The sequence below is a fragment of the Micropterus salmoides genome, unplaced genomic scaffold, assembly GCF_014851395.1.
Source record: "Micropterus salmoides isolate LMB-PRFRI ecotype aquatic unplaced genomic scaffold, ASM1485139v1 Ms_hic_scaffold_17, whole genome shotgun sequence".
In the NCBI taxonomy this organism is placed as follows: domain Eukaryota; kingdom Metazoa; phylum Chordata; class Actinopteri; order Centrarchiformes; family Centrarchidae; genus Micropterus; species Micropterus salmoides.
In genome coordinates, this window is record NW_024040817.1 from 14,039,907 (window position 1) to 14,060,070 (window position 20,164).

The window sequence follows — 20,164 nt, forward strand, 5'->3', positions numbered from 1 at the left end:
TTGCTTCATTTCGCATTCTGGGACCATCAATAAGTTATGAGGTCGGTTGTTGTCTCAGCTGAGATGAGCTGCCTCATAAATACATTACCTGAAGGACCTTTTACTAAACATAATAAGGCTGCAGCACATTGACAGACAGACTACATAATTTGGCGCCTTGGCATCACAGGTGAAGGCACCTGTTGGCCAATGTTAATGAGCCACTGTAGCGTAAGGTGTGACGTGTTGCCGCAAGCATTTTCTCCTAATAGAGAACAATGGTTACACAAGCCACTAATTAAGCGACAAACTCTGAATGGTATGACATGTAATTATAGCTTTATTATATGTCTTAAGTAGCCTATCAGTACTAGGACTAGTTATTTACCGAGCAGGTGAGGCCCAGGGTCAGCACTAAATTGTACGACTGATGAAAAAAACGTTCAAGTTGTCTCCTTCCTCATGTGCATCCGCCTGCTTTGCCGTCAATTCATGCTAATAGGCAAAAGGAGGCGCAGTTACCGATGAACACTTTCCTTAATACAGATATAAGTCCAACAACGTACATTATCTAACATTGTCCCGACATCGAGCAACTTCTAAACATCACAACGAGGGGTTGTCGCCGCTGAGAGGGCTTCTAGCGCTAGTGTCTGTATACCTTCAACAGCACATGGCGGCGGTACACTAACATAAACAAGTCGCAAAAGAATGCCGAAATACCTCTGTCACTTCTTGGCTCCTTGTTATGTCAGAAGCATATCAAGAGGAAGATGCGGTAGTGCAACTTGCTTTACATCTCTGTTGTTGCTCTGACGCGGAAAGCCACAGCAGTCTGGGGCAGAACAACAAGCAACCGGTTCATTTAGTTGTATGAGAAGTTGTTCCGTCAAAATCTGGCAGAGAGGTTGCGAGAAAATCAGTCACCTCTGTGGAGTCAGCGCGCGGTGTCAAAGCTCCACAGCCCGCTGCCGCTGCTGTCACGGCGGGCGTGTCCTCGCGAGCTGTCACCAAACAAACCCTCCCACCGCACGGTAACACCGAGCTCGTGTCAAAAAATGGTGCCTTCAGGTGCTCCTCGAAAGATCCTGTATGCTAGAGACAAGAAGTTGCTAATGACTTGCCCCCACGTTATTTAAAGCAGAAGCATCTGCATCCATGCACCAACCTGTCCAAAAACACAATTTAAAATTTGTCTCTGTAGTTACAATTTGTCATCATCTTGAAGATCACCGTTGTGACGTCCCTCCCTCTCTGTCTGTTTCCTGGATGACTGGTTTGGGCAGAGTAGGGAAGGACATCAGAAATCTATCCACACCTGAGTAAATTGGGCCTCAGCCTATTTCAGCCTATTTCAGCCTCGTTTACGTCATTAGTTTTTGTTTAAAATATATTTCATGTGTGATTCCCTTTTTAAAACCGGCTTTAGGCCGATTTGTGACACCATGAACAAAGTTTAATAATTCTGATGTAGCAAGAACTTGACACCTTGTTGGAAATGCTACAGTTACATTTATGTGTATATGTATTTTTGCTAGTTGGCCTACTTGTTACCTTTTGTTTTTGTAGAAATGAGGTCTCATAGAGCTTTCTGTGCTGTAGACTGAAAAGAAGCAAATATGAACAAGATGTGCAGTTTTTGTGTAATATGAAGCCAATTGTTTATTTGACATTTTAAGTTTGTTACTGACAATACAACTTTTTCCAACAGGTCTCAATTCACTTGTAAAGGGGAATAGCCTATATTGTATAGAGCAATTATAGAGTATAGAGCATTATAAAAATCTATTGTAGTCTCTTTTAAGCTAGTAAGTAATTTGACCTTAGTGACTCTTCTACAGTCCCATCCCATCTTAACCCCCCCCCCCCAAACACAGCAATTTTTAAATATATGAAATTCCAAACACTGAAATAAAAAGCAGAACTTTTCTTGCTTTCCTACTACCCACTGTGGTTCTGATTATGTTTGGCTTAAAGCAAAGTGATCTACCTGTGACCCCTCATCACAGGTTGTAACCTTAGTGTAGACATGAGTTGTGAACAGTTCTTCTCAGATTGTTTTATTTGTAGGATTTTTAGAAGCTTAAAGATAATGAAGTATCCAGTATTTTACATTTTGTGTTATCCCCTAAATTATCTTGTGACCCCTTTCATCTATCTTTGGATGCCTTTGGGCATTCCAATCCCAAAGTCTGCCCTTATTAGTAAACCTCAATGATGACCACAAGGTGGCAACACAAACTCAATAACTACTGAGCCAACTAGCTTTGAACTAGCTCAGTTTGGATTTGTAAGGATATAATGGCCACCAAACCACACTCTTTGATGATAAAATGTAATTTGAATCTTGGGTCATATAGGTGCTTTGTGGTCCTCTTTATGTGGAAATATGGAATGAAAAGACTCCAGGAGGTGCTATACAGTATGTAGTGGAAATAATATGTTTGATTCTACAGTGTGCAGTTCTTTTTAATTTTTCTGTGCTCTTTGATCATTGTTAAGCTCTGTGTACCCTAAAGATGGAACCTTTCAAACTGCTGGGCTGAGCTATAACATGAGGGGGGCATCATATGGCCATTGGCCCATTGTTCCATCTTCACCGCCTCCCTGTGTGCCTCAACTTAGTAGCCATATTGGTGCACTGTCTCATCCAAGCAGAAGGGAATTCACCCAAATGAACAACTGCTCTGACAGGCGGACCCTCATCTGTTATGGCAGAGCTGCCATTGCCAGGCAGTCAGAGAGGCAGGTGGATCGGCAGGCAAACAGGCGGAGGGTAAGGCGCTATGAGGAACAGGAGACTGGGCCCTGTACATTCGGGCCCCTCAGCGTATCCAGGCAGGCATGTGTTGTCTATATAAGCCAGCAGGGACACACAGTCAGGCATGTCAGTGGCCCCAGCCGGCACAAGCAGATGTTTTCTGGGTATTGTTGTTCCGCTTCTCCGGTAATTGTTTTCCTTCAGGGCCAGCCAGTGTGATAAGGTGCCAGGATGTGTTGTGGGAATGAGTTATGGAGAGATGGAAAGACAGAGTGTATTATCAATCAATGGCTTTTGAGGCTGTTCTACACAGACTGTCCACCCCCCCTACCCCCCCTCTTGTACTCCATGTGGCTTGAATTACAGCAATTCAAATGGAGAAGCTGGGATTTCACAATCACACGGACAAAGCCTGTGTCAATTGTGATGGTGAAGTTTCATTTCAAAGCTGTAAGGGTATTAAGAGTAAAGGGGGGAAAGTCCTTCTGTCACCACTTACCTATAGAGGATTTACATAAAGGGATTAATAATTCCTGATTAAAATAATATGATGGAATATATCATTATTTTATAGTATGTATTATTTCTATTAAAACACAGACACTCAGCAGTTTGTTTTAGTACACTAAACAGCTAACACACTCCAACTGTGTCAGACGCTGAGTGTCATCCTTTGATCTCATGTTGAAAATGTCCTCTTTATTAGCATAGTGAACTGCTGAGACCTTATTTTAGGGTCAAATGTTCTCCAGACCTTGTTTAGAGCAGACACAGAAAATACCCACTAGGGGGCACTTTGAGACTTTGGATCAAAAGCATGAGCAGCAGAGCCTCTTTCATGAAGTACACTGTTAGACTATAGTTTGGAGTTTATGCATTTCAAATTTTGTGTACTTCAAACAAAAAGCAATAAATGTATGCACAGATTTACACGCTACCATTCCTCCTTCCTCCTTGCAGGCATACATCTTAATCAATGGAACTGTTGGCTTTTCAGAGGTTTTATTGGTTTCATGGTTGATTTTATGAGACAGACAATCCAGCTGCTACATGGCTCAATCCATCATTTGAACTTCTCAGCATTGAACCCAGAACCTGCTCAACATCCATTCCCAGAGAAGAAGAAGCACTAGCTCAAGAGAGGGACCTTGAGGTATGATGGTATGCTCTTTGGTTGTCGTAGCATGCCACACTCCTGGGAAGCTGCAGCCTTCACTAAAAGCCAGTGTCAAGATGTTAAGCTTTTTACAGACTGACGCAAGATGTAAGTAATTTGGTCCAATCGTGTTTTCGTTTTTTTTAATAAATATATAAATGTAGGTGTTGAGAGTGCTGTTAAGAGCATGTGAGGAAGGCAGACAGAAAAAGCTTCAGCCATGGAATCTGCTGTTCACACGCGGAGCATTGGATGAAGACTGTATTTCATAATCTGCCTTCTCTGCCAATACACGCAAGTGAAAATAGAACCAATGTCACATCTGCCTTTTCACTATTTTTGACACCATGCAGCATCCATTTGTCTAATCCCGTAGTGAACATCATCCATGTCAGACAGAGTGTTTAAACCTTGTTGCTCTATGTATGTGTGAGTGTGTGTGTGTGTGTGTGTGTGTTTATGTTTCTGTTTGTTTGGTGTTTGTGGAGCTGTCTGATAAATGAAGAGGCGTCTGAGGCCCGTGGCTACCGGGTCACACAGCAGCCTTGTGAAGTTGTGGCGGTTACCAGCACGTCTAGCTGTACGCTGGCAGGACGAGGCACAACAGTCCAGCCTGATTACGGAGTAGCACCTTTGGCCCCCATATTTCTCACACCCAGGATGAAGGAGTGACAGCATCTGTGGGATAAGCCTGTTTTGGATGAGGTGGATTTACACAGGATAGAGCGGGTAGCATACCTGAACAGAAAGGGAGAAGGATGCAGCAAGCTTTTTGATTTGTAGTTTAGAAATTTGAAATTAAATATTATTTAAACTGTATTTATTTATAATAGTCCTGATATCGAGTCCTGATATCGAGAACGATTAGTTCCCTGCCTTGACTTACATATAGTATTCACTTTAAGTATTTTGGTTAACATTTTACTTTTATTGTATTTGTGTGTTTGTTTGTGCAAATGCTTGCCTGCTCCTCACCGCTGAATCATACCTGTCAAAAATTCATCACCCATGACTCAAACCCCACCCACTGTCGGCATGATTGACAACTCAGGCAAAGTTCAAACACCACGCTGCAGATCTTCACCAAAATACAGCTGCTGCTGCATGAGAGAATAAACACCTCTGAGTCACAGAACAGGACCTTGAAAAATATTAGTCACACATTAATTTTTGTTATCATTGTTTTTTGGTCAATGGAAAACTCAGAGAGTGATGAGTATAGGTCTCTCAGAATCCGAATCCCTGTATTCTCCAAGTATAGTAAATAATAAAAAGTGCATTTTAAGCCTGAAGGTGAATGAAAAATGAAAATACAAAAGTAAAAAGTATTTGTGATATATTTCTGTTATTTAAATAGTAGTGACATTGAGTTAAATTGTGCTTATTTTAAATGAAAACTCCATTCTTATTTTGTTTTCACATTTGCATCATAAATATTCAGGACAAAAGCCCAATGTGTTTCAAGAGTAGTGGTGTAGCTAAAACTAGCAAGAGGACAAAAGATCTATGCCTGCTGATATACCATGTGTCAACTGCTCTGTTTCTGTGTGTGTGTGTGTGTGTGTGTGTGTGTGTGTGTGTGTGTGTGTGTGTGTGTGTGTTGTGTGTGTGTGTGTGTGGGTGCCGATGAGCAAGCACATACATACACCACAGTGTGCATAGAGGTGGCAAAAATATATATATATTTTCACGGGTGTGAACTGAAAATGATTTTGCAGTCCAATTGGTTCTATTATGGCTTTTAAAGGTCTGAAAGATCCAACCCGAAAAATGTATAACACTAAATGACACTAAATGAGTTTAATTTATGCATTTTATTTGCTATGATTTGAAACATAAAGGAGAAATAGCATACTGAATACAAAAAAACATATTAGCATCTGGTAAAAATTATCCCAAGACGTCTATTGGAAAATCTCATATTTTAGTTGTTTCAACAATTTTTGGCTACACCGTTTTGCTTTGTGCTAGTAAAATATGCCCCACCGACAACAGACTCCCATAATTTAGTCCTGATTTTACACTGACATTTTAGCCTTAAATTTTTTTTTGTTGCTCATCAGAAAGTCATCACAGAAACTTCACATCAGTGAATCCAGTTTGCCACAGCGACTGCATGTGAGTGTAGGCTATGCGACTTCATGTAAAACTGCATGCCCAAGTGTTACTTTGTGTGTGTTGATGTTTCCAAGCTGGGTTGAATCATTAGGAAGTGATTCTCTCTAACAAGGGCTAAGGAGCTGTCAGGAGACATTCACAGGCAGGTTTCGCCATGGAGAGTGTGAGGAGTCTTATCAGGGTCTTAGCTGTTTTGCTGCGCCTGTTTATAAAGAGCCTGCTTTATTTGGAGTGAATGCATTCTAGCAAGGTCTCTACTGTTTCTGTGCGTTGATTAAAAGTGTTTTCACGATTACCCGTAGTGAGTCTATTCCAGCCTAACAGGGTTACTAGCAGTTTTAATGAAGGGGAATAATCATTACATGTGAAAGGGGTTTGTCGGGGTCTTGGGCTGTCTTTTTTTGTCTGCTTGTTGTGAGTATGCCGAGGAACTTTGCCTCCAGGAGGTTAGGCTTTACTTTCAGCTTGTTTGCTGGTTTGTTTGCTTTACTGACATATTTTTTTAAGTCAAAAAAAAAAAGGGAGAAATATGTCTGACTATTCTACTCTGTTACAGTTATGTCATTGTCAGCATTCATAATAACACTTCCCTTCTCTGAAAACATCTACTTTTAAATCTGTACAAAAATGTTTTAAAACTGCCACAAGACTCGTATATCTTTATTTTTGTCTCTGTGCGTGTTTGGGTGTTCTGCATCTCCCTTCCTCTTCTTCAGTTACAGTTGCTCGCTCGCTAATGTGGCTTTTTTGCTCAACTCCTTTTGTTGGCTGTGGTCAGCTTTTGCATTTGCTGGTGTGAGTGAATTTCTCACAGCTTCTCGTGAATGTGTTTTTTGAAAGTCCTATTCAACATTTGGTGCAACTATAATCGGCACTAAGCCACTACGCTCATGCAGACGTGTCTGTGGATTCACACATTCAGGCCTTCAGAAGTGTTGTGCCATCTCTTTTATGAAAAAAAAAAAAAAATCAGTCCAAGTAGCCACTAAAGAAATGTTTTAAGTTGATTAAAGGAATTCTGAGTGGAGGCATGGTCATAGGATTTTAATGACTGATCAAAGAACATTTAATTAGAAGAGCAGCAAGATGGCTTCCATCACATTTTGATCTTCCTCAAAATATGGCAGATATGAGCAATAAATCAACAGAGTTTATTTAAGAGCAACACACAATAGTAAATATCGTTTTGTCCTAATAGTGTAAATGTTCAAAAAATACTACATTATTTTCAGGAAAATAGTTTACACAGTAAACATTTAATTGTCAATACAACTCTAAACCACAGAGAGACATATTAATCTCACTGTAAATTTCACTATTTATATATTCCCTTGACACAGGTATTGTTAGATTAAATAAAAAGCTTCTACTTTTATTTCATGCACATTTGGTAATAATTGTAGAGGTGTGTTTTTGGCACCATTGAGGTTCCCCTCATCAACAACCCTCCAATAGCACTCTCACTTCTCTCTTTTTTTTTTAAAAACAAAACAAAAAACAGCCTGTCTTAAATTTAAACATTAGTTCAGGCCTGCAGCTTCAACTATTTGTGTATGTACGAGAATGTGTACGGTTTAGTCCCTGGGCACATTATCAACTTCTGTTATCAAATCAAACAATTAGATCTCCAGCTTTGCAGCAGAAACAGTTTGACACAATGGTGCATCTTTGATTAAAATATTGTAACATCTGACTCCGTGCTCTGTCATTCTCTGATGGGGCCAATAGATAATAAATGGATGACTTGTGAAGCTATAATGAAGTGACTGTCTTGTTATCAACAGGGGAGCCTCCAATGCTTTAGTGCAAAGTAGAGCTTCCAACGGAGGCCCTCTGGTGCACAGATTATTACTCTGGCCGTTAAAATGAGCTAATGTTCTGCTGCCAGTGCTCCTCTCCAAAGGGACAGAAGCTGAATTCCCCTCTCACAGCTGCAAAACAGAGGTGTAAATTAAAGCCAAACAAAGTAAAATAAAAAAAAATAAAAAATCTCAAATTCAAGACCAGGCTACAGTATTTCTATGATTAGAATGTGGGATTTCCTCTGTTTCTGGTGGAAACTGATGTGGGTGTAAGGTTTTTCTTTTCGTGTTAGGTATGACAGATGATGCTTGTGCGGCTTTTGTTGTAAAGTGTGTATTTGTATGGACTTGTGTAATAATTTCTAAAACACAACATTTCTACTTCAAAAAATTAACGGAGTTAAAATATTTCTTTGTTTGTTTTTTGTATGTATTTTTTTTTCTTTTTTTACTGTTTTCCTTTGATGATTTAATTCTGAAATCAGCCTTGTATTATGGAAGTCATGGTATAAAGAGTGTATCTGTGTGTGTGTATTTTATGTGACCGGGCAGTCTCAATGAGCAAAAGGAGACTCTGTGTGGAATTTGTTGTTGTTGTTTATTTTTCCAGTCCTAAGGTACCACCACTTCCCCCACATATTAGCAATGACAGGGGATGTCTGATGTGACAGAAGTGTGGCAGGTGTAAATTTCACACACACAATTCAACTCCACACATTAATCCAATTAATTTTGAACATGTTCTACTCTCTTGCTCTCTGCCAGAGTCAAGGAAGCTTTGAGACGTTAGTTAGTATTTCATGAATTATTTTCATTTTTGCCTTCCACCATTTATGTGTATTCTCAATATCAAGAACATAACAAAAGGATCTGAAACAATGTGGTAGCTTAGGGGTATAAAAAGCACTTCACAAACATCAAGGCATCTTTGGAGGTGGGGAGTTGGGGGTTAGGGGGATAACGGTGAAAAAATATTCCACTTTGAGAATGTGCAAGATCTCATGCAGTTGCCTCTCTCTCACTCTCTATCCCTCCTCTCTGTTGGCGCTAAATCACACGTTAGTACAGCCAGTGGATGTGTTGACAGTTTTACAAACAGAAATGTAAAACGCCATACTCAAGGGGGTCTGAGAGATAAGAGGGGAGCTGAACAGGGCAGGAAACTGAACAAACATGGCCCAGAGAAGCAGAGAATGGCAGTTTAAAACACCTCGGCTGGGTAATTTTAATTACATAGGGTATGCAACACTATCAGCCATAGCCCTGAGGGGTGTCAGCGTACAGAGAGGAAGCAATGCTGCTCAATACCTCTGGGGTTTCTTATAGCTCACAGCGTGTGCAGAGTAGATGTAAAGTAAGAAGAGTAGAAGCATTGTGGAAGGATGATCGGTTTGCAATGCACAGTAATAGTTCTCTGTTAATGAATACCAACAGCTCAATCAAACCTGCAGCTACAAAACAGCACAGCTGTCAACTGACTAAGCATGTTTCCATTACCTGCAAAATGAAACTTATGCCAATAGTGATCCCCTGCTGTCTTGAGCTTACTTCAAATAACTTTGGCCTGCAGACTTGAAAGACATTCCCAATGGATTGTCTTAGCCTGCTGAGCACAGAGCAAGGAAGTTTAGCGACATATAAACACAGCCAAGCATTATTTCCATTTTTTCATTTTAGTTTTACTCACTTTAATCTAAAGCATAAGTACACAGGATATCATGTCTTTCTGGCCCATCAGGATGCAGTCTTTTAAGGTACCACAATTTTTTTGTGGTTTATTTTTAATGGAAGTTTATTATTTTCTGCAGTGCTATTGTGTCTCTTTGTTCCCTGGTCTATGACAGGTCCATGCCGCAAAGAATTGTTATCACAGTTGGACGTTGTTTCCCTCTCATTTTATCTTCAGTGGCATGATTTAACAGGTCAATCACTTCGATAACAATCTTGAGTGTTTGTTCAATACACTGTGAATTTCAAATGGTGGAGAGCCAGCTGAAATGGGTGACAGGTTGGGAAGATTCAGGTTTGTTTTCATTAAAGACAAGAAAAGAATACCAGTGACAGACTGGGGACCTCAAATCTTTGCCCGTCACACCGTGGATGCATTTTGTGTGTGTTCATAGAATGTGTGTATCTTCATGTGAGGGAGTTTGCTTGTGGCTAAATGCAAGGCTTTTTATCAGATGGAGTGAGGTTGGCGTGAAGACAACGATTGGCCCCAACTGGTCCCGGTGCTGGTAGGACACCGGCCTTGCCTCTCTGAAAAGACGTCATTAGAAAGTGACAAAACTGCCAGGGGCAAAACTGGCCCCGCACAATGATCAATTCGGCAGACAGGATTGAATTATAGGGGGAGGGTGGGCTTTAAAGAAGGGGAATCTGAGGGAGTTGGTATAGTACAGGGCCCCCTACTGCTTTAATTACTGATGTGTGCGTCTCCCAATTAACAGCACACCTATGGTCCACAGGCCACTCTGGGCCTGCACAAAGCGGAGGAGGAGAAAGAACATTCTGCGGAGAAGCAGAGAGAGAAATGCAGAGACACACAAACCGGGGTGCTCATTAGCGAATGGTAATCTGCGGTCGAGAGGTTGGGCACTCACCTCACAAAACGCCACATGTCAATTTGTCCCCTTCCATTGATGGGCCTACTCTCATTTTACCCCGCTCCCTCATGTTCCCTTGTTGAGGAGAATTGGATGGAGCGCCATGGGGGGAAACACTCGAAGGGAAACGTAAACACAGGCCTGGAGTAGGGACTCCTGCTTCGTCAACAAGGGGGGGCCTCACTCCTCAGCTGCGGCCCCTTGGCTTCTTCTCGTCAGCCTCTGTCCTCACACACTCATAAGCATACAGTTCAGTTCTATCTCCTGCTTTTGTATATTTCATCCTTGTTTCCCATGCATACCACATTTACATATACATTTGTGACATGTGATCTTTGAATACCTCTCTGGTACTAAAAAAATGTGGTATATGCAATGATCAGGGTTATGTAACTTTCATTACATATGTCATTAGCAGTTGTGCCCTTAAGCTGTGACAGTGTGACAGTACACCTATCTGCTTTTTCAAACCTATTATGTTCCATAGTAACAGTAGTGATTAGATAAATTGCCACTCTTTCCTTACCATTCAAAAACCATAATATTCACACATACCTTATTTAAATCACTAGTTTTACATTTAGGAAATATGTTTCCTGAGAGAGTTAGAAAAGAAGATGGATACATATTCATATTCATCAGACAAATATGAGAGTGGTATTGATCTTTTCATCTAACTCTCGGCAAGAAAGTGATTGCATGTATTTCTCGCAATGTCAAACTATCCCTTTAAGTTGCTATCACACAAGAAATGTCTTTTAGTGAGGGTTCACCTACGCACAGATGTACACCTACTGTACAAAAACATCTAGATTTTGTAGTAAAAATGTCACAATGAGTAGTTTTTGATACGTGATGGTATATAAGGCACAAGTGAAAATATCCAGATTTGGTCCTTTTCATGTTTTTGAGTGGCTCCTGGCTGATCTGCTACAGATGGAGATGTAATGTTATCTGGGACGACCAAGCATTTTGCATTGGTATCATGTATGGGCTTGCCTTCCAGCTGTGCAGGTGCATGTAACACCAACCCTATATTTCTTAGCTGCCACAATGTGACAAAACACTGCACCCAGCATGGTCCGCTGGGCAGTGGGAGAATATGTCATGCACCAAACCCAATTTCCTCTGAACTGAAACTGGGGAGGGCTAGCTCACGCTCTCACATTCACAATTTAAATCAGATCTCCTCTCAGTTGAGTGGAATCAATGCGACCTTCCATCTTACTTTGAAATGAGACCTAGTCATCCTCACGGATTATAGGTGGCTCATCACAGGATGACGGCGCTGGTAGATATCTCTAGAGATCCATCTCCCTCCGATCCTTCTGATCTCCATCTATCTACCTTTCAATTTTTCTGTACCTGTATCCATCGCTTGTTGTTTGTATTCGGATGAGATCTATGGGGGTTGAATGAAGTACTATAATCCAAATTTTAATCTGATGTATCATTTCAAATGAAACCCCAAAGCCTGTGCACACACAGGCATTTATTTTGTTAAACAAAAAAGGGAATCAATGGTGTCTCTGTTGGTACAGTAACACATGTATTACGTATAACGCATATATTACGAATAACGCAAGTGTTCGAAACAGTAAAGACCTGCTGTATAAATATCTTAAAAATGTGATACTTCTGATAAATATCCCTAAAAAGAAGTCCCATAAATAAAAGCAGAGGATGGCTTTGATGTGTTTAGCTATTCCACATCCTTTGCACCTCCATTTTCTCATCACGGCAGCTTCAACAAGGTTTAATTGGTATGGAAATAGAAGTGGTAAAACATGACAGGAACTTCTCAAGCCTGGCCATTTAGACCCTTTATTACTGTATACTGTCCTTCAACCAATTATCGCCAATCTACTGCTCTGCAACCCCCTACCAATCTCCTCCCTCATGATTTAACCAAGCTTCATGCAGCTGCAGAGAGACAGCTACGGGTCGATAAATACAACTTGTAATCCAGTGTGGTGCAAATTGAGTTTGTATTGGCGAATAATAGTTTGAAGAGTTTATTTGAGATTTCAGGCCCCCTACCTACGCTGGCCCAGCTACTGCACACTGTGAAACATGCTCAAATAAACCAGCAGACTGTCCTTTAATCCTGGTTTCTTGGTACCTTAATTTCATCCATTCACTTAGGGCTGTACTACTTTCATTAAATATGTCTATAAATTACTTTAATTTATCTATAAACTCTGAAATTATGTCATCTCTTGCACAGAGAGCCACCTCAGTCTTTGTCTGTGACAGCGTTTCTGTGTGTGCATTATTTGCACATAGCCAGGAAATGTCACCTTGCAAAGAAAATTCACAGCTCAAGCTGTGTGTGTGTTTGCCACATAACGGAAAATGACTGGACCTCCAAAGAAGCAGATAAAAAGATGAGAAGATACATCTGCTTAAATAGATTACCCTTTCACATTAAAACAAATACTTTGTCAGACATTTGAAGCATGTCTGCGTGAAGTTTGACATTACGGTGCTGTAACTATTTCTTGATGTGAGGTTAACATTGCAGTAAAATCTTGAAAACACAACTGCATTAGCGCAGTACTGTTACACTTCCTGCAAGAATCCAATCCTGGCACACTCATTTGGCATGGCCTTCCCATGGACCAGCTTGTTGTCTGGGCCATTGTTAGCCCAGGAGGCTGGCCTGAGCCCTGAGGGCTTGGTCAGCATTTAGGGTGTTTTGCAGGGTGGGGTGGAGAGGGAGGGATGGGGGAGGCTATGGGTGCAGGCCAAGGCTGGGCAGGGCTCAATGCCAGGGTCTCAGTGGGACACCCTCCTTTCTGGGAGCCTGCTCAGTCCCCTCCTGGGGCCCCAGCAGGATGCCGGGATCCATGGTCAGTGCAAGACAGGTCCATCTGCCCCACTGCCTCTGTCCCGCTCATGCCAGCACCCTCCTATCACCTGCTCCATCGGCACCTTATGGAAATGACCTACTGCTGGCTGACCTAGCTGACACGCATGGCTCACCTTCAGCATATGCCGCCATGGCTTCTGTGTCTTCTCTGCAAGGAATTATGAATAGTATTTGCATTAAGACAACATAAAATCAAAATTGCAGTGAAATACATCTAGTTAACATCACCTTTGACTACAATATAAACATTACTATTAGATGCTTCCCTTGCAGTACAATAAGACATGAGACATTTCTTCTCACATTAGCAGTGTTTTGTAGTTCATCAGTAGAGATAGCAGTAAGTGAGATTAAGAACATGCATATGTACAGTGAAGTGTGTCTCTGATGTGGTTGAGTGTCAGAGTGGAGGGGGTTTCCTTGTGTACCCTAAATTTTTCTTCTCTGAAGGTGTAGTTTGTAGATGCAGGGTTGAGTGTTGGCCATGGCAGGAGGACAGTTGTGCGTGTGACTTGTGTTCTATTTCGCTGTGAGCCCACTGAAATTTACAGCACAAAAACACCAATCTCACGAGCAAGAGAAAATGTGTTGAATTCTAAAAATAAGTCGTCCTGCATTTGAAAAGCTAACACCTTCTTCAAAAAAGCGCTGGTGTGAAAAAGAGCACGGTACTGAAAAAGTTCTGAGTTGTAAGACATTAGCAGCAATGTTTTTGAGGATGGGAACACAGCCTTCGACTTTTTAAAAATACTGCGTTTAAAATATGAGGCAGAAAGTAAGTTTCCCAAAGAGATGTAACGTTGAAAAGTTTAATAATTGTTCAGCTATAATTGTTACGCTTCTATTGAGGCTATAATAAGATAAATAAGAGGAAGAAATGTTGGGGTACCATCTGTTAAAATCACTTGCTTTTGTAGCCAGGTTTGTTGTACATTTATCAAGCTAACATCTATGAGTATTTCCCTTTTTTCGGGCAGCGTGGTAAACAGACATGTAATGTGTCTGTATAATAATAATAATTTCTGTCTTTCAGGTTAGATGTGTTAAACAAAGCTGGGCTGAAAAGCAGAACTTTGGTGTTTAGAGGTAATTTTCCACGCTGCAAATAAATAAATGTTAGTTGTGTTTCTTTTTAATGGCTACCTTTGAATAGTTTCTAAAGATCATTTACTTTATTGAGCATTACTTGATCTTTTCTGTACCTGTAGAAGTGTCAATTTTCCCTTTCAAACTTTCCTATGGCTTTGTTTTTCCATGGTCCATAGTGAGTTAGCTGCTGTTCTCTGTGCACAAGAGACACGAGCTGCCTAGGCGGCCCAAGTTTGAAACGTGCATTAATGTGCCTCTGGATGTAATGATAACATGCAGCCTCACTCTCACAACTGCACACTATTTCCCTTTTTTGAAAGAAGAAGACTTGATTGAAGATTCAATCTTTATATTCAGAGAACTAATTTAAAGCACAAACAGAATGAGGCTGTTCTCTTGCCTCTACAAATGGAGCGGGCGACACAGTCTATTGTGCTGCGGTGGCTGCCACCATGCTGAATGTGAATAGGGAGCAGTCGTGCCCTCTGTGTAGCCCCAGCTGTCTTTGACTGATAGGATGGAGGAGGGGGAACGGAGAGGTGTAAGGAAGTTCAGGAGGCCTGTAGATTTACAACAGACTGTCGTGTTAGTCATCTAACTAACCAACCAACCAGCCAAGCGGTGGGCTGTTGCGTTAACACCCAGCTCCGCGGCTCAGAGCAAGCTAATTAATGCAGTCAAATGAGATCAGCGGTAGAGGCCCGGGCCAGGGCCATATTGCAAATAGCTTCCTTCAGTACGGGTCTGTGTGGTGTAATTACCACCAGGCCACCTCACAATGCTGCCTTTATGTCCCACTGAAAGTGATTTCATGTCCCTCATTCCCCCATTAGCAGCATGTTTTTCAGATGTGATGAGAGAAGTCTGTCAATGATTATTGTGTGTGTTTGTGTGAGAGAGTGCCAGTTTGCTTTGAATATAACGGGCAGCTTGGTGAATGTATTGAAATGGTGCAAGTTCATTCGATGCAATGAATGTGAGGCTGCAGCCCACCAACATAATCATGACAGACATTAAATTGATAAAACCTGTAGTGGTGATAATGCTAACCTATGTTTTGCTTTTAGATTGGGGAACAAAATGTCAGCATGTTATAGAGACCTACAGGTAAATGAGGGAATGTGGCTGCAGTAACACATGTAACACTTGATCCACAGTGTAAATATGTTAATGAACGTGTTGTTATAAATACAACACTATCACGTGACAACAAATCCCCAGATCTTTGCAGTTCTTTTGTTTGACAGCCTAATACAGTTGTTCATGGATTTAACTATGTTTTGTCCAGGTTAATGTAGGACCTGATGCATGTTCGACAGAGTAAGTTGTGCATTGCGGGGGCTGAAATAGTACAAGACAAGTCATTATCATAGCACGATCACTCCCGAAACCCACACTCCTATGAAGGTGACACATGCTTTGTTCTTCTACAGGAACTTCTTGTTCTGTCTTTTTAGTTTTTGTTATGTCATTTAGCGGTTCTAATAATAATTTAGATAATAAACCTATAAAGAATATCAAATAATGGTAAAGCAATAGGGCACGCAGTGGATCAAGACTAAATAAATTGCCCAGTTTGTTGTTGTTTCTCCCTTTTTTTCTCATCCATATGCTGCGGCTGTCCTCCATCATAATCCCTCAATTCAAGTCAGCATGAATATAGGCACCAACAACCGTTTGGTGTGTAATGTAGCAGAAGCATCTAGCTGGCCGCCAATATAGTGCCACCCTGACACCGTCAAAGGTGCCACGTTTAGCCCCAGGCACTACTACTCAATCACTGCCTGGTTCAGAGGGGCCAGCACACCAGCCGGGCCCACTAATGCTTTACTAGCCCACACCACCACCCTCCCCTCCTCTCTCCTTGTCGGAATAGGCAAATCTAACGTCTCCCTCACCCCGAGGTCCTTGTGGATGGAGGGAGAGACTAAGGGACTAAGGGAGAGAAGACAGGCCATGTTTTGCTGGGTCCCCGGGCAGCAGCTCTCTGCTCAGGATGGAGAGTCCCGAGGCGGAAACCTCACCGATCGCCACTGGAGCCCCCCTGACAGGACATGAGTGGTAATGGGCTGCTATGTCGCAGACCAGTCACCCTGCAGAGTGTGCTCACAAGCGCCTGAACCATCCATCTCCATCTGCAACAAAAACAATTTTTACTTATTTAATGAAGATTCAAGCAGGATACTGTATATAATATAAGATTGATGCGTTAATTATTTACATGCTAGATTAAGATGAGATGTCTATGATTTCTCTACAGTACACTCTTTTGTTTTGCATGTGTGTCTTTATTGCCACGTGTAAACATTTCTGAAGGAGCTAACATAAAATTGTAGTCATGGTATAACTAATATGCAATAATAGCCAGGTGAACATGTAGTGCATTTGCAGTTGGGGAGAAAGACAAAGAGAAAGAAAAACACAGAATAAATAGGAAAAATAGAAAAACCTATTACAGAGAGAGGATATTGTAGACAAATAAAAGTACAAAACGACAGCAGACAAGAGATGAGAGAAGAGCGGAGAAGCAAGGCCGTGCCATATAGATCAGCTCCAGCATTCACAGGTCCAGATGGATATGAAGTGAGAATCCAGGGTCAGGCTCCGACATGACTCCCAGACTCCTAATTTGGAGATTCTCATTTTCAGCTCCCGAACCGAGGGCAGGAAATCGTACCTGTGAGAAGCCTTCAGGCAGAACAGGGAGAGGTGTGGAAGAATTTGTTTCTGTCAGAGAGGAGGTTGCTCTGCCACTTGTCTTTGTTCCATCTGTATCTCAACACAATCCCAATTTTAAGTATACTTGGTTTTCACTTGGAAACTTGTGGCTGAACTATTGCACATTTAAGTCTTGCACAATAACTTGTTTTCAACCCTTTCACCAAGAGAACACTTGGATTCAATTACAAATTTTTGTAGTATCATGCCTTTCTACAATAACTGTGTATGGTTTATAAGGTTGGGCAAATACCATGGTTTTGGCAAATGAACTAAAATTAGACAACTAAAACACTTAAAAGATACATTTGGTGAATTTATTTATTTTTCTTATTGTCAATACACCCAGGAAAACAAACAATAAATGAATCCTACTAACAAGCAGAGGAAAGACAATCACACTGTTGGTTTTGTTCTTTTCAAGGGATAAAAAAAAAAAAGGCCACTAAATGTAACATCTAAATAACTACATTGTTTTCAAACAATATGACACTGACGTTGTTCGAAGAAATTGACATTATTCAGGTGTATTGGCTTTTACTTTTTGCAACAATCTTTACTCATAAACCTTATCTTGATCTGAAGATGATTTTTTTTTTCTTTGTGTCCTTCACGCAAACGGTGCAGCTAAAATGAAAAACATAAAGTATAGCTTTTTATTACGAAGAGGGCAGCACAGTCATGCTATCATCCTCCTTGTTGCTGACCACACACACACCACACACATTTTGTCACGTCCGCAGTCCAGCATAACACAAATTGCTGAACACATGCACCCCCACCTCCTCTTTTTGACATACTCACACACTCACACAGCCTGGCTCCGCGTCCTGAGCCTCTGACACTGTTATCTCATGGCTTCAGCGATGAGGTCAATTTATGGAAGAGATGAGTGTGAACTTTTTCTGTCGCAGCCACGACAGCTTCGCTCTAAGATGATATGAAGCCCCATTTTTGCTTCTGCATTGTAGCATCACAAACACATATGTCCCCACACACAGTTTAGCTTATTATTTACATTGTTACATTATTTGAAACTCCCACTTCACCATTTAGTTATTTTTGCCTTCTATTAGCATAACCTGGTAGATGAGCAATCAAGCAAAAAAAAGAAAAGAAAAAGAACATATCCCAAGTCGGTGGAGACAAGTCTAAATCAAGTCTCAAGTCTCACCAAATCAAGTCTCAAGGACCACCTGACTTGCAGATCAAACTTCATTCAAACTAGACAGAAACAAAATAAAACTCTAGTCTTTCTACTGTTCCAACAATCACCAACTCTGGGTTAGGCGAAATAATCTCTTAATTCACTCAAATATTCTGGCCCTACACCTCAGCCGTCAGTTGCAAAAGTGGCTGCAATGGGTACTGGGGATAAATGTGCCAGTCAAAGCATGTCCACTACAAGTACTTGCTTTGCCATTGGCAGGCTTATCTGTTGTTGAAGTGTCTGGCAACATCATGGAAAGGATCCCTATAGCGATAGATATTTTTATTAACAGTAAGACCCTTTTTGTTTAACCAGAAACAGATGATTAATCGCTCACGCTCCCCACCAGACTCTGTTTAAAAAATATATAAATTTACCTCGCAGGGCATTGTGAAACACACTTCATTCAAACTTGACAGAAACAAAATAAAACTCATCAAAACCATCTTTGTCAGTCTTTCCACTGTTACAACTATCAGCAACTCTGGTTTGGTGGAAATAAATCATTAATTCAGTGTGTTAGATGAGAAAAGAAACTGCTGTTATATCACTCTCTTCACAGACGAACAGCTTCACACAAGGAGGGACTCACATGGACTCACATGCACGTGGTGCCGGACTGTACAAACAAAGCACAGAGTGAGTGTGATGTCATTCTCTGCTCAGGATGCTATTACTCCACTATATCTTTACATATCAAATAGTTTTTTGCTGCTTTATTAACTTTTAGAATCTCATATACAGAACATTTAAGTCTGACTTTAGCCAAATATCAAGTCTACAGCTCTAGTAAATGACATGCTTGCAATCCGTACATTTAATTAAAATTGTACTTAGTTTTGCTTTGCAACTTTACTTCAGTTACTTTATTTATTTGAATACATTCAACTTGATTCTTTCAATTTAGTTTGTTTCAATTAATTCATATGTAGTTCATCTGTAAAGCTGAGACTCAGGGTGCATCCATCCCTAATGTGTTTTATCTGTCCAAAGCCTAAGTATATTCTCTTTTTTGTTTACTTGCCCAGTTATATTTACCTCATCTTAAATTTCATAAGTACGTATCTTTTTTCTTATTTTGTTCTTACCATCCTACATCTTACATCCTACAGCTGGGACTTATTGTCTCAGCGGGTGTCAAGGGATTAGGTTTGTCTCATGCGTTGAGAAGACCATCCTCCCTGTTAGCCCTTCTCTCTGCAGGGCTGCAGGGTTCACTGAAGCACAGAGATGACATCTTCCCTTTCCACAGAGAATACCATGTCTCTCTCCAGATCCTCCTAGAGGAAAGACAGTGTAGACACACACACACACACACACACACACACACACACACACACATATGAATCCCTATAGCCACAATCTCTCTGACCCCTCCACCCTGAGTCCTGCTCCTTGTACTCCCTGCTCCCCACTACACCCACCTTCTCCTCCTTGACCCCTCTGAGGAGTGGAGCTGTATTGAGCGGGAGCTTGAAACCATGCTTGTATTGTCAAAGGACTTGCCGGCACTTACCTCCACTTGAACATTTAGTGCTGTCTTGCTGGGTCTGGACAGAGAATAGCACTATAGGGTCACTGATGAATTGTTATTTCTGGAGGGATAAACACACTGCTTTGTAGGGATTATCTCTCCAATCTGAGGTGGCAGAGCTGAGATTTTTATCTTCAGTTTGAAGAGCTGAAGTCACGCTTATATTTGTATGTTGTGCTCTGTATGCAGGATCCAGTGTGTATGTGTATTGTGTCAACTAATGATTTGAATTAATTAAGGTAACTGCAACTATCTGGCTGTATTGTTGAGTGACGACCAGTCAAAATCATATATCCACATACACTACCACTGAAACCTC

At 41.1% G+C, this 20,164-nt stretch overlaps 1 protein-coding gene across 7 annotated transcripts in view; it reads right to left on the reverse strand.

The window, feature by feature from the left end:
- rbms3 (RNA binding motif, single stranded interacting protein) overlaps window positions 1-892 on the reverse strand; it is a 305,125-nt gene extending 304,233 nt beyond the window's left edge. For 3 of the 7 annotated variants that reach the window (XM_038725797.1, XM_038725795.1, XM_038725796.1), the window contains exon 1: window positions 703-890. The gene's annotated coding sequence lies outside the window, so the exon portion shown is untranslated. Of the gene's footprint in view, window positions 1-702 lie in introns of all 7 variants that reach the window. The other 4 variants (XM_038725792.1, XM_038725790.1, XM_038725794.1 and 1 more) reach the window with 2 other exon arrangements.
- Window positions 893-20,164: the final 19,272 nt, after the last annotated feature.